Genomic DNA, 12,107 nt, shown 5'->3' on the forward strand with positions numbered 1-12,107 from the left:
CTGCCACCCGGGTGTCGTCAGGGTGTGCCCTGCTCTCATGCCAGTACCCGATGGCAATAGTGAGCAGACCTGTGGGAGGTGCCCCCAGGCAGAGGAACTCCTCTGCTTAGTGGCAGAGCTCTGGGAGGAGGTGAGTAGGTTGAGGAGTATCAGGGAGTGCGAGAGAGAGATGGACTACTGGAACTGCACCCTACCATCCCTGGGACGGCCCAACAGGCAGACAGGACACATGATATGGAGGATTCCCTATCCTCTCTCTGCTTGGCTGAACACAGTGACTTAAGGGATAGGGGGCAATGGCCATAACTTCCTGCCCGGCGCAGCAGGCGCGTCTCCTCTGTGACCACCCCACCTTCCCAGGTGCCCTTGCGTAATAGGTACGAGGCTCTGCAAGTGGAACCAAACAAGGATGAGGATGATGGTTCATCTAGGTTGGAGGTGTTGTCAACGTTAAGTCAGCCTATGCCCTACATCAAAACCGCTTCCATAAAGAAAAAGATGGGTCATTGTCAGAGGAGACTCTCTTCTGAAGAGAACAGAAGACCCAATATGCCGACTGGACCCACTTCTTAGGGAAGTCTGTTGCCTCCCTGGGGCCCGGGTTAAAGATGTGAAGAGAAAGCTTCCTACCCTGGTACTGCCCTCAGATTATTATCCACTGTTGATTTTTCAGGTAGGCAGTGATGAAGTTGCAACAAGAAGTCTGAGGGCAATCAGGAGAGACTTCAGGGCCTTGGGACGACTGGTTAAGGGATCAGGTGCACAAGTAGTGTTCTCCTCTATCCTTCCAGTTGCAGGGAATGGTGAGGGAAGAAACAGGAAGAGCCAGCAGATCAATACCTGGCGCTGAGCCTGGTGTCACCAGGAGAATATTGGATTTTTTTGTCATGGGTCAATTTACGCGACACCAGGCCTGCTGGCAACAGACAGGGTACACCTGTCTCAAAGGGGGAAAAGGAGCTTTGTGCAGGAGTTAGGAGAGCTCATTGTAAGAGCTTTAAACTAGATTTGAATGGGGAAAGGGATAAAACCAGGTTCACTAGAGATAAGCCTGGAGCAGCACACCAGTGTTTGAGGGACAGTGTGCTAGCGAGGTCCTTTGGTCAGCCGTCTCAGTGGAGGTAGGGGATGGAGATCCATGTGGCAGCAAAGACGCAAGGGTTATTGATGTGTTAGAAACCATGGAAGCACCTGAGAATGGTCACGTAGGAATTAGGGCTTCTCCCCCCAAAAAGGTGGCAGGATCAATAGCTCAACTGAAGTGCACCTAGACCAATGCATGCAGCATGGGCAACAAACAGGAGGAGCTGGAAGCCATCGTGCAGCTGGAAAACGATGATGTAGTTGCCATCACAGAAACATGGTGGGATGACTCACACAACTGGAGTGCTGCAGTGGATGGCTATAAACTCTTCAGAAGGGATAGGCAAGGAAGGAAAGGTGGTGGGGTAGCCCTGTATGCTAGGGAGGGTTTTGATTGTCAGAGCTTAATGATGGCGACAATAGGGTTGAGTGTTTATGGGTAAGAATCAGGGGGAAGGCCAACAAGGCAGATATCATGGTGGGAGTCTGTTATAGACCACCCAGCCAGGATGAAGAGGCAGATGAAATATTCTATAAGCAGATGGGAGAAGTCTTACAATCGCTAGCCCTTGTTCTTGTGGGGGACTTCAACTTACCAGATGTCTGCTGGAAATACAATACAGCAGGGAGGAAACAGTCTAGGAGGTTCCTGGAGTGTGTGGAAGATAACTTCCTGACACAGCTGGCGAGTGGGCCAACTAGGGAAGGTGCATGCTAGACCTGTTGTTTGTGAACAGAGAAGGACTTGTGGGTGATGTGATGGGTGGAGGCCATCTTGGGCACAGCGATCACAAAATGATAAGAGTTTTTGATTGTTGGAGAAGTGAGGAGGGGGTCAGCAGAACTGCTACCTTGGACTTCTGGAGGGCAGACTTTGGCCTGTTTAGGGGCCTGGTTGACAGAGTCCCTTGGGAGGCAGTCCTGAAGGGCAAAGGAGTCCAGGAAGGCTGGACATTCTTCAAGAAGGAAATCTTAAAGGTGCAGGAACAGGCCATCCCTATGTGCTGAAAGACGGGCCAGCGGGGAAGGCCGGCCTGGCTGGACAGAGAGCTTTGGCTGGAACTCAGGAAAGAAAGGAGAGTTTATGACCTTTGGAAGAAGGGGCAGGCAACTCAGGAGGACTACAAAGATGTTGTGAGGTTATGCAGGGAGAAAATTAGAAGGGCCAAAGCCCAACTAGAACTTAATCTGGCTACTGCCATAAAAGACAATTAAAAATGTTTCTATAACTACATTAGCAACAAAAGGAGGGCTAAGGAGAATCTCCATCCTTTATTGGATGCAGGGGGAAACATAGTGACAAAGGACGAGGAAAAGGCTGAGGTACTTAATGCCTTCTTTGCCTCAGTCTTTCATAGGAAGACCAGTTGTTCTCCGGGTACCCAGCCCCCTGAGCGGGAAGACAGGGATGGGGAGCAGAATGAAGCCCCCATAATGCAAGGGCAAATGGTTAGCGACCTGCTACGTCACTTGGACACACACAAGTCTATGGGGTCAGATGGGATCCACCCAAGAGCACTGAGGGAGCTGGCAGAAGTTCTCACCAAGGCACTTTCCATCCTTTATCCGCAGTCCTGGCTAACCAGGGAGGTCCCAGTTGACTGGAAGTTAGCAAAAGTGACGCCCATCTACAAGAAGGGCCAGAAGGAGGACCCAGGGAACTACAGGCCTGTCAGTCTGACCTCGGTGCTGGGGGAAGTTTATGGAGTAGATCATCCTGAGTGCCATCATCCAGCACGTACAAAACAACCAGGTGATCGGGCCCAGTCAGCATGGGTTTATGAAAAGCAGGTCCTGCTTGACTGACCTGATCTCCTTCTATGACCAGGTGACCCTCTTAGTGGATGAGGGGAAGGCTGTGGATGTTGCCTACCTAGACTTCAGTAAAGCCTTTGACACCGTTTCCCACAGCATTCTCCTGGAGAAACTGGCTCCTTGTGGCTTGGATGGGCTTACGTTTCGCTGGGTAAAAAAGTGGCTGGCTGGCCGGGCCCAAAGAGTTGTGGTGAATGGAGTTAAATCCAGTTGGTGGCCAGTCACAAGTGGTGTTCCCCAGAGCTGAGTATTGGGGCCAGTCCTGTTTAATATCTTTATCAATGATCTGGACGAGGGGATTGAGTGCACCCTCAGTAAGTTTGCAGATGACACCAAGTTGTGTGGGAGTGTTGATCTGCCTGAGGGTAGGCAGGCTCTGCAGAGGGACCTGGACAGGCTGGATTGATGGGCTGAGGCCAATTGTATGGGGTTCAACAAGGCCAAGTGCAAGGTCCTGCACTTGGGCCACAGCAACCCCATGCAACGCTACAGGCTTGGGGAAGAGTGGCTGGAAAGCTGCCTGGCAGAGAAGGACCTGGAGGTGTTGGTTAACAGCCGCCTGAATATGAGCCAGCAGTGTGCCCAGGTGGCCAAGAAGGCCAACCGCATCCTGGCTTGTATCAGAAATAGTGTGGCCAGCAGGACTAGGGAAGTGATCGTCTCCCTGTACTCGGCACTGGTGAGGTTTCACCTCAAATACTGCGTTCAGTTTTGGGCCCCCCCACTACCAGAGAGACATTGAGGTGCTGGAGAGTGTCCAGAGAAGGGCAACGAAGCTGGTGAAGGGTCTGGAGCAGAAGTCTTCTGAGGAGCGGCTGAGGGAACTGGGGTTGTTTAGCCTGGAGAAAAGGAGGCTGAGGGGAGACCTTATCGCTCTCTACAACTACCTGGAAGGAGGTTGTAGAGAGGTGGGGGTCGGTCTCTTCTCCCAGGTAACAAGTGATAGGACAAGAGGAAATGGCCTCAAGTTGCGCCAGGGGAGGTTTAGACTGGATATTAGGAAATTTTACTTCACTGAAAGGCTTGTCAAGCATTGGAACAGGCTGCCCAGGGAAGTGGTTGAGTCACCATGCCTGGAGGTATTTAAGACGTGTAGACGTGGTGCTTAGGGACATGGTTTAGTGGTGGACTTGGCAGTGCTAGGTTAACGGTTGGCCTTGATGATCTTAAAGGTCTTTTCCAACCTAAACGATTTTATGATGCACCGTGTATGGCCAGGCTGGCGCTGGGCTAAGCTAACTATGGCTAGACCTGCAGTTTGCCATTCCCAGCCCTATGTCCCAGCCATCCCCACTGTGCCAGGTGCTGCCCCACCAATGCCAAGTGAAAATTGTGCCCAAAAAAAGGAGTCAGGCTGCTCCAAAAGAGAATTGATTTCCCATCAGATCAGTGGCTGAGTTGAAGCGACACCGCAAACCTCCAGACTTCCCGGCTCTGCATCCATACTCTCACCTGCTGACTCCTCCTCCAACTAACAGTGATTTTTGCCTCCCCAGGTTGCGGATAGGATCTGAAATGCCTCCAGAATCCTCCAGCCATGAACAAGGTGTCCGCGCATGTAACTGGGCATCACTCTGAAACCATGTCCTGTGGCTCCTCCTTTCCTCCCCTGTCCAGCACCCATCCCACCCCAGCCTGAGCCCAAACTGAAGGCTTACATCTTCATACATCTGCTCTCACTTTTTATTTCCTCCACAAGGAAGACTGGTGCAATGCGAAATGCACCATAAACCAAAGCATGATCGTACAACACTGAAGAAAGTCTCCAGTGAGGTGCACACTTTCCTTACAGGGGGCAGAGCTGAGAAACGGTCGTAAGTCCATTTTTTCTTGGCGGGGGATGAATTCACAGCTTGTCTACCCCAGCCAGCAGCAGGGCTGGGCTCAGAGAAGTTCGTGAAGGTCTGCAGAGCAGACATTGGTCTCCATCACCCCTGGGGCTGGCAGTCCCCAAAACCATGCCAGTCCCAGTGATGGTTTATAGTCTCCCAAAAGTGCTGATCACAGAGCAGGGTTGCAAGCCACCAAGGAAGGCTTTCCAAACCCAGCAGGGATGCTCTTGGCACAGCAAGCTGCTTTTACACCACACCCCAGCTTTTTTGCCTTGTTTTCCTAAAGAAACAAGATTTATGTGAATCATCCTGGGCAGTTTCAACCCAAACAATGTCGAACTGACGAGCCCTCAAGGAGATTCTGTTCCCTCCAGATTTGCAGGGGAAAAGCAGCCACTGCCCCAGGAGAGTGTGGCACCGAGGGGGCCCTCCCTGTGCTTGGCAGAACCTCACTGAAACCACAGGCAAAAACAGAGGTGAGCTGTGCCACTCCATCCGTGGGAGCCCCTCCACCCTGGCACCCACCTCTGCCTGGCCACCCCAGCAGCCTCAGGTGCGAAAGGTGGTGTTTGAAGCCTGTCCCACACCAGCTGCTCTCCCAGCTGGAAACATAGAGAGGTGACGTTTTGGGGCAGCAAGGCTCTGCCCTGGCTGGGGAGGGGGGTGGTGGTGGGGGTGTGCAGATGCATGGTGGGCAGGAGACATTGGGGTGGGTTGGGAGCGGGGACAGATGGGAGTGTTGGACTGTGTCTTTGGCGATGAGGTGCCACCCAGCCGATGCATCGATCTGCTGGCAGGAGGGGAGGACCATCCCCTCCTGCCATGGAGGAGAGGGCTGGCAGAAACCCCATACAACCCCATATTGCCATTGTCCTGCTCCCAACCTTTGTCCCCCACCTCTCGGAGGTGTTTGGTGTAGGGTCCCAGGCCAGCTTGGCACTGCATGTCCATGCTGGGCAACATGGCTGAGCCCCTCCATGGTCTGAGAGAGGAGACCTCATGGCATCTCCTTCCACCACCAGTGGGACAGGGAGGCTGGGATGGCCTCCACTTCTCAACAGGAGGGCACAAAGCAGATGCCCCATTCAATTAGTCCATCAGATGGGGCTGCACACACAGCCACTGAGTTCATTCCCCATCTTGGGGGGATGGCTTCTTGCCACAAGAGATGATAGGACTGGGCAAGCCCGGCCGTGTATGATGGGAGGAAGAGGATTGAAAGGGCAGGATGCTTGGATTCGTCCTGCTGGGTTGTCATCTCCCCCTTGGATTTATCACCCACTGCTAATTAGAGGCAGCCGGCTCTGTCTAATGTGGACAAGCCCCGGCTGCATGCTCGCAGGCAGGGAGGGCACGGCTTGCCACATCCAGGCAAAGGGCTCTCAGACGCTTCAGCTCAGCTCGTGTCCTCAGGAGCTCACAGCCGAGTCGGGGCGGGGTGGTGGGGGAATGTGAAGGGTAGCAAAAGCGAGGCAGGCTCTGCTGGGGCAAGCACAGCCCAGAGCTAAGCTTTTCTTCTGGCAGCCGGCACCAGACATTCGCAGGAGGATTATTTTTTCTTTTCTTTTCTTTTTTTTTCCTCCTGAAGTGGCCCGAATGGGCCCTGGGAGGGGAGAAGATTATTTTAACCTGACATGTTCCCTTTGGTCCTTCCAACGTGGTCAATCCCAAAAGGCTGCAGATGCTCTTCCACCTTCACTCACTGTCCCATCTGCCAGGAAGTGCAGATCCCACCCTCCACCAAGCCTTCCCCCCCCAGGACTCCTCCCTGGATGGAGGCTGTGGAAGCTGCCCACGCCGCCCTGAGGATCCCCCCATTGTCTTCCTCACTCCCAGGGAGACCCGATGACACAGCTGGGGCTGCGACCGCGTGAGCCGTGGCAGGGCGGGGAGGAATCTTGGACGAGATGCTAGGAGCGGGAAGGACCCACGGCGCAGTTTGGTTTGGCAGCCCCTTACGGACAATAAAAGGTCAGGCTGTGGAGGAGCTTGTTTTGTTTTTTTTTATTTCCCTGGCTTTTGTTCAAGGCTGCGTCCTTAAGGACGGGGATTCTCTACCCTGGTGGCAGGCTGAGAGCATGGGTGGGCAGCTGGCTGTTTGTGCTGGTGGGTTTTCTGGTGCGCAAAGGATTTCACTCGAGCGCAGGCTGTGAGAGGAGAAGGCTGGGGTGGGTATGAGCTCAGGGTGAGATGGCAGTGGAACTGGGCAGCAGGATCTAGCTTGACCCCGGGTCCAAAATGTGAGGCATCTTCTCTTTTGCACTGAGGTTTTGGGGGCTACCAGTGGACCTGGTGGATCAGGAATTTGTGGAGGAAGACACATATTGTGAAGGAAGCTGCACATGTGGAATAAAATGAGGACAGTCTCTTGCCAAACAGCCCCAAGCAGAGCCCAAGATGAGGCAACAGGAGGGTCCTTATGGCAATGGTCAAGTGAGGTTCTCCAGTGTGGTCCAGTGGTCTCAGTGGGTCAGCTGCTTCACTCCTTGATTTCAGGTAGGATTTGAGGTTTTAGAAATGGTGCTGTTGCTTCCTAAACTTCTGAGGGCAGGGACAGCTTCCTACAGCTGTGCATCACACCCAGCCTGATCCCTGCCGTCCCACAGCCTGAGGGTCAGAGACCACAACACACCACTGTCACACAGAAAGGGCTTTGCAGACCACGCTGGCTGCACATCTCCAACAGCTTGGAGGGGTGAGTTAAGCTCTCACCAGGGGTATCCTACCAGGCTCCACACAACCACCTCCTCTTCTTGGCCACTGTGCAAGGCCACTGGGATATGCTGTGAGCCTCCATGAGCTTAGATGCTGCCATTGTACTTATCTTCTAACTGAGCTTTCGTAAAAACTCCAGGATGCAATAAGGAAACCAGTTCTTGGATGAAGAGCAGCTGTTTCAGGCTCAACCCAAGCAAGACTAGAGCTTGGCTCCTTGGAAGATGCAAAGGCTGTCATGGTTTAACCCCAGTCGGCAACCAACCACCACACAGCTGCTCACTCACCCTCCCCCCCGGTGGGATGGAGGAGAGAATCAGAAGGGCAAAAGTAAAAAAACTCATGGGTTGAGATAAGAACAATTTAATAATTGAAATAAAATAAAATATAATAATAATAATAATAGTAATAATAATAATTGCAATGAAAAGGGAAAACAACAAAAAGAGAGAGGGGAACAAAACTGAAGAAAAAAACCAAGTGATGCAACTGCTCACCACCCACCAACTGACGCCCAGCCAGTCCCCAAGCAGTGATTGCTGTCCCCTGACCAACTCCCCCCAGTTTCTATACTGAGCATGACATCATATGGTATGGAATAGCCCTTTGGCCAGGTTGGGTCAGCTGTTCTGGCCATGCTCCCTCCCAGCTTCTTGTGCACCTCCTCGCTGGCAGAGCATGGGAAGCTGAAAAGTCCTTGACTTGGTATAAGCACTGCTTAGCAACAACTAAAACATCAGTGTGTTATCACATTATTCTCATGCGAAATCCAAACCACAGCGCTATAGCAGCTACTAGGAGGAAAATTAACTCTATCCCAGCTGAAACCAGGCCAAAGGCTTTGATGCATGGGCCAATATCTTCTCCTGGTCGCCAGTACCCGTACTAATGTGGTACTAAGCCTCAGGAGCCTGCTGAGCAGATCGACTGCCTTTATGGGCCAGACATGTCTAGGAGCGATGTCAGGCTAATAATAACAGGCTGATTGTTAATAATAACAGTCTGATCCGCAATCTGATACATGAAAACAGAAAGAACAGAAATATAATAAATGCCAGTCAATGTGTTTTTATGGAAAAGGGCTCTTGTACCAATTTGATTTTGTTCTTTTAGATCATAAGGTTGGTTCATAAACATAACTGTATATGCAATATGCTTGTAAAATACTGGCTTTGTACAGCGTGGCATTCCAGTGGGGGGAAAATGCACTGCACATCAGTAGAGCACGTGTTAAATGAGCTAAGAGTTGGCTAACTGACAGATCTCAGAAAGTGGTGATCAATGGGGAATCGCTAGCGACTGGATCTGTTTCTTTGGAGGAAAATCCTAGGCCCAAAGCCATGCAGCCTTCTCCACCAGTGAGCTGGAAATAAAGGCAAAATTGCTCCTGAAGAAGCTAGGAGGGGAGAAAAATAAGTGGAATGAAGTGGATGAGGACAGCCAGCCACAGGACAAGCCCTGGTCAGCCTCTCTTGGTAAGAAGCTGTTTCCATGCAGAGTTTAGCCCAGCTGGCTGGAAAAGTTATATCCCTGGGGAAAAGGACCCAGTGGTGTGTTGAGGGATCAAAGTGCAATGGGCTGCAGCTCAACCTCTTCACGGCATGATGGATTGCGTGGCAACAGATGATGGAGCCAGAGACATCTCTTTGCAGGGCTTTGCGTTTGATAAATCTGCATCCCATGATAGAAGCACTCTCAATAGAAAACAGATGACGGGTTGAGTAAGGGGTGCATGTAGGGAAGTGATTTAACTGCTTTAGATGGAGTCTGAAATTGGGTACAACATAGAATTCTGGTGTCCACGCTTTAGAGAGGATACTGAATTGTCTATGTGGGGAGCATGCAGTCTGGACATAATTTCCTCTAGAGCTATGGACACCTTAACCCTAACAGAAGGAGCTGGAGGAGACAGCTGCAGTGTCAGGAGAAGGTGCATGCCCCAAGGGGAGTATGTCTCCGGAGTCTCTTTCAGTGACCCAGTTTTGCACCCTGTGAGCTATAAGATATTCTTTTCTTCTCTGGGATCGTCATAGGACTACAGGATAATTCAGGCTGGAAGGGACCTCAGGAGGTCTCCTGCTCAAAGCAGGGTCAGCTATGGGGGTCAGCCCAGTTGCTCATGGCTTTATCCTGAAACCCTCCCAGGATGGAGACTGCAGATACAACAGGTTGAGGAGCTGCAACCAGAAAGGCTCAACTTCGCTTCCCCTGTATGTCACTTGGCTACAGCTGGGGTAGTTACAGACATGTGTCTCTCTGCACTACTGAGCCATGTTGTCTCCCTCAACCTAGCAGATTTGCAACACAGGAAGAGCCCCAAGATGTTCGGCCCTGGTATTTCACAGCACCGGGTGAGTTTTCACGATAGCCCCTTTATCACAGCCCTTGGTTTGAGTGCTGAGCACCCACCCACCAAAAACGAGTGCCTTGAACTGGACACCCTGAAACCCGTCTGGCCGTCCTTCTCTGTCACCCATGGCTGCCTGAGCACTGCAAAACAAGCCGGTGTTGTTTGCCTTAAAGACCAAAGCTCATTTACATGCATTGCTTCTCCCTGTCTCCACCTGATATCCAGACAAGATGCCCTGGCTTAAGTGAGTCAGTCCCCAGCTGAAGTCAGCAGCGCTGCCAGCCTCACAGTTATCTCTGCAAGGCGGAGGCAGCTCTTGCGTCGTGCTTCTCCCAGCGCCGAGCCGTCAGGTCTCCAATCATCTCCCACCCCCGCTCCTTGGACTGAACCCCAGCTTGGCCGTGACACGTCCCTGGAGGCTGCCTGGTTGCTGTGGGAGAGCCGTGCAGCCTCCTCTGCTCTGCGAGCCCCAAGGGAGATGTTGCAACAGAAACCAGCACCTGCAGCCAGGGAAGGGCATTTTCCACAGCCACTGCTTTTGAGGGGAACTCCCTGGCTGGGTGCAGCACACGTAGCTCTCCTGCGGGATGCGGGAGAGGCTGTCAGGTGGGTTTTTCTTCCTTTTTCTTTTTTTTTTTTTTAAGGATGCGCTGACAAAGCTCCAGGTGGCTGTTTGGCAGCCACACTTTGTCCTCGGCTGCTGACGCTGACAGCGAGTGACTCAGCCCTTTCCAGGCTCTGTGCAAGCCTCTTCCCCTCCTGCCACTCAAATGTTTGCTCTCTCTGACGGCTAAAACAAATTCTGCCCCGCGGTCCTGCCCAGTGAGCGGCTCAGGCAGGGCAGCACAGAGCTGTGGGCACGGCACGGAGCTGTGATTTGCAGAACCCCCTTTCTGAACTGTGGGGGTAGTTGTGTAAGTCTGGGCAAAGGGTTTCTCTTTCCCCTCCTTGCTCTGTTTGCAGGGAAAGCTCCCAGGGGAAAACCCACCCCTGGTGATCCGCATTACTGTACCTTTGCCAAGCAGTGCCTAATTCCCCACTTGACTTCTCAGCTACATTTGTTACAAACATTTTAATTTTCTTCCCAACCCAAGCTCTGCCCTACATTTTCATACCTATGAGCATGGGAGTTTCCAGATACCGCAGTGCAAGTAGGGCAGCACCTCCCACCATCCTGTGCCTCGTGCCCAGACCCACAGGGTCCCCCAGATCCTGGGGGGAGGTGACACCTTCGCCCCTTGCAGCCTCCCATCGCTGCACAGCCTCTCCCTGATGGTGCATGTGTCCCTGGGCACAGAGGAAAGCTGGAAGACCCCTTTCAGACAGCACGATGTCCTCAGGTGGAGATGTTGCAAAAGGGCCGATCCCAAGCGGGTTGACAGGAGCAGTGATGAGAGCTGCGCTGTGCCCAGGAAGAGCCAGTGTTGGCTGTGACAGCCAGCAGCGGTCCAAAATAAGCAAGAAAAGGTTTCATCATGGCTCAGCACGTAGCAAACAGGAAGCAAAGCAGCCCTCAGTCTCGTGAGCCTGGACCATGGCTGGTCTAGACTTTACTGAAGACCCTGCAACCTTTGCCTCCATGGCTCTGCAGAGAGCTGACTTTCTGAGGTGGGTTAGTAACATTGACAGGGTGAGCTCTGAGCCATGGGTGATCTGCCAAGGCTTTGGGTGTCTCCAGCGTGGGTGTCTCTAAGTGAGCTGGGTGTCTGGGGACCCTCTGCAGCGGTGGAGCTCTGAAGGAAGTGTCGATGCGAGTATGAGATTGATCCCTCCCGAATCTCCGGTATTAACTCTTGACTTGATCCTGTTGACTGGAAAGGGAGCCAGGGATGGGACACCACACTGTGGACACCCACCTTGAGCTGGGTGGATCTCACTAATTTTGGTGTTGGCAAGACTGAAGACACTGAAATATGTGGGTGTGATGGGGCTTGTAGGTACCCACCTCCTCTGCTGAGAAGGGGCTAAGGCACTGCAGATCGTGGCACAAGTTGGGAAGAGATCCCAGGACCTGTGAGTGGCCAATTCAGAACTTTCCAGACAACCCCAATTTGATGGGCTTTCATAGTGCTCCTCTTGGGGAGGGCAGGAACCTGTGCATGGAGTGGCAACAGCCTAACACAGAAGGTCGGGGTCTGGCTTGCAAAGGGGTGCACCTTTTTCAGTGACAGAGGGCGAGGAGGAATGCAGGCAGGTAGGAGACAGCGTGTACAGGCAGGAGTGCAGGCGGGTGTTTCTCCAGCACACATGCCCGCATTCAGAAGTCCCCCTGGCCCTCCTGGTTGGGAGGCGAGGCAGCAATTAGGCTGATT

Source organism: Mycteria americana, chromosome 2, assembly GCF_035582795.1.
Source record: "Mycteria americana isolate JAX WOST 10 ecotype Jacksonville Zoo and Gardens chromosome 2, USCA_MyAme_1.0, whole genome shotgun sequence".
Classification (NCBI taxonomy): domain Eukaryota; kingdom Metazoa; phylum Chordata; class Aves; order Ciconiiformes; family Ciconiidae; genus Mycteria; species Mycteria americana.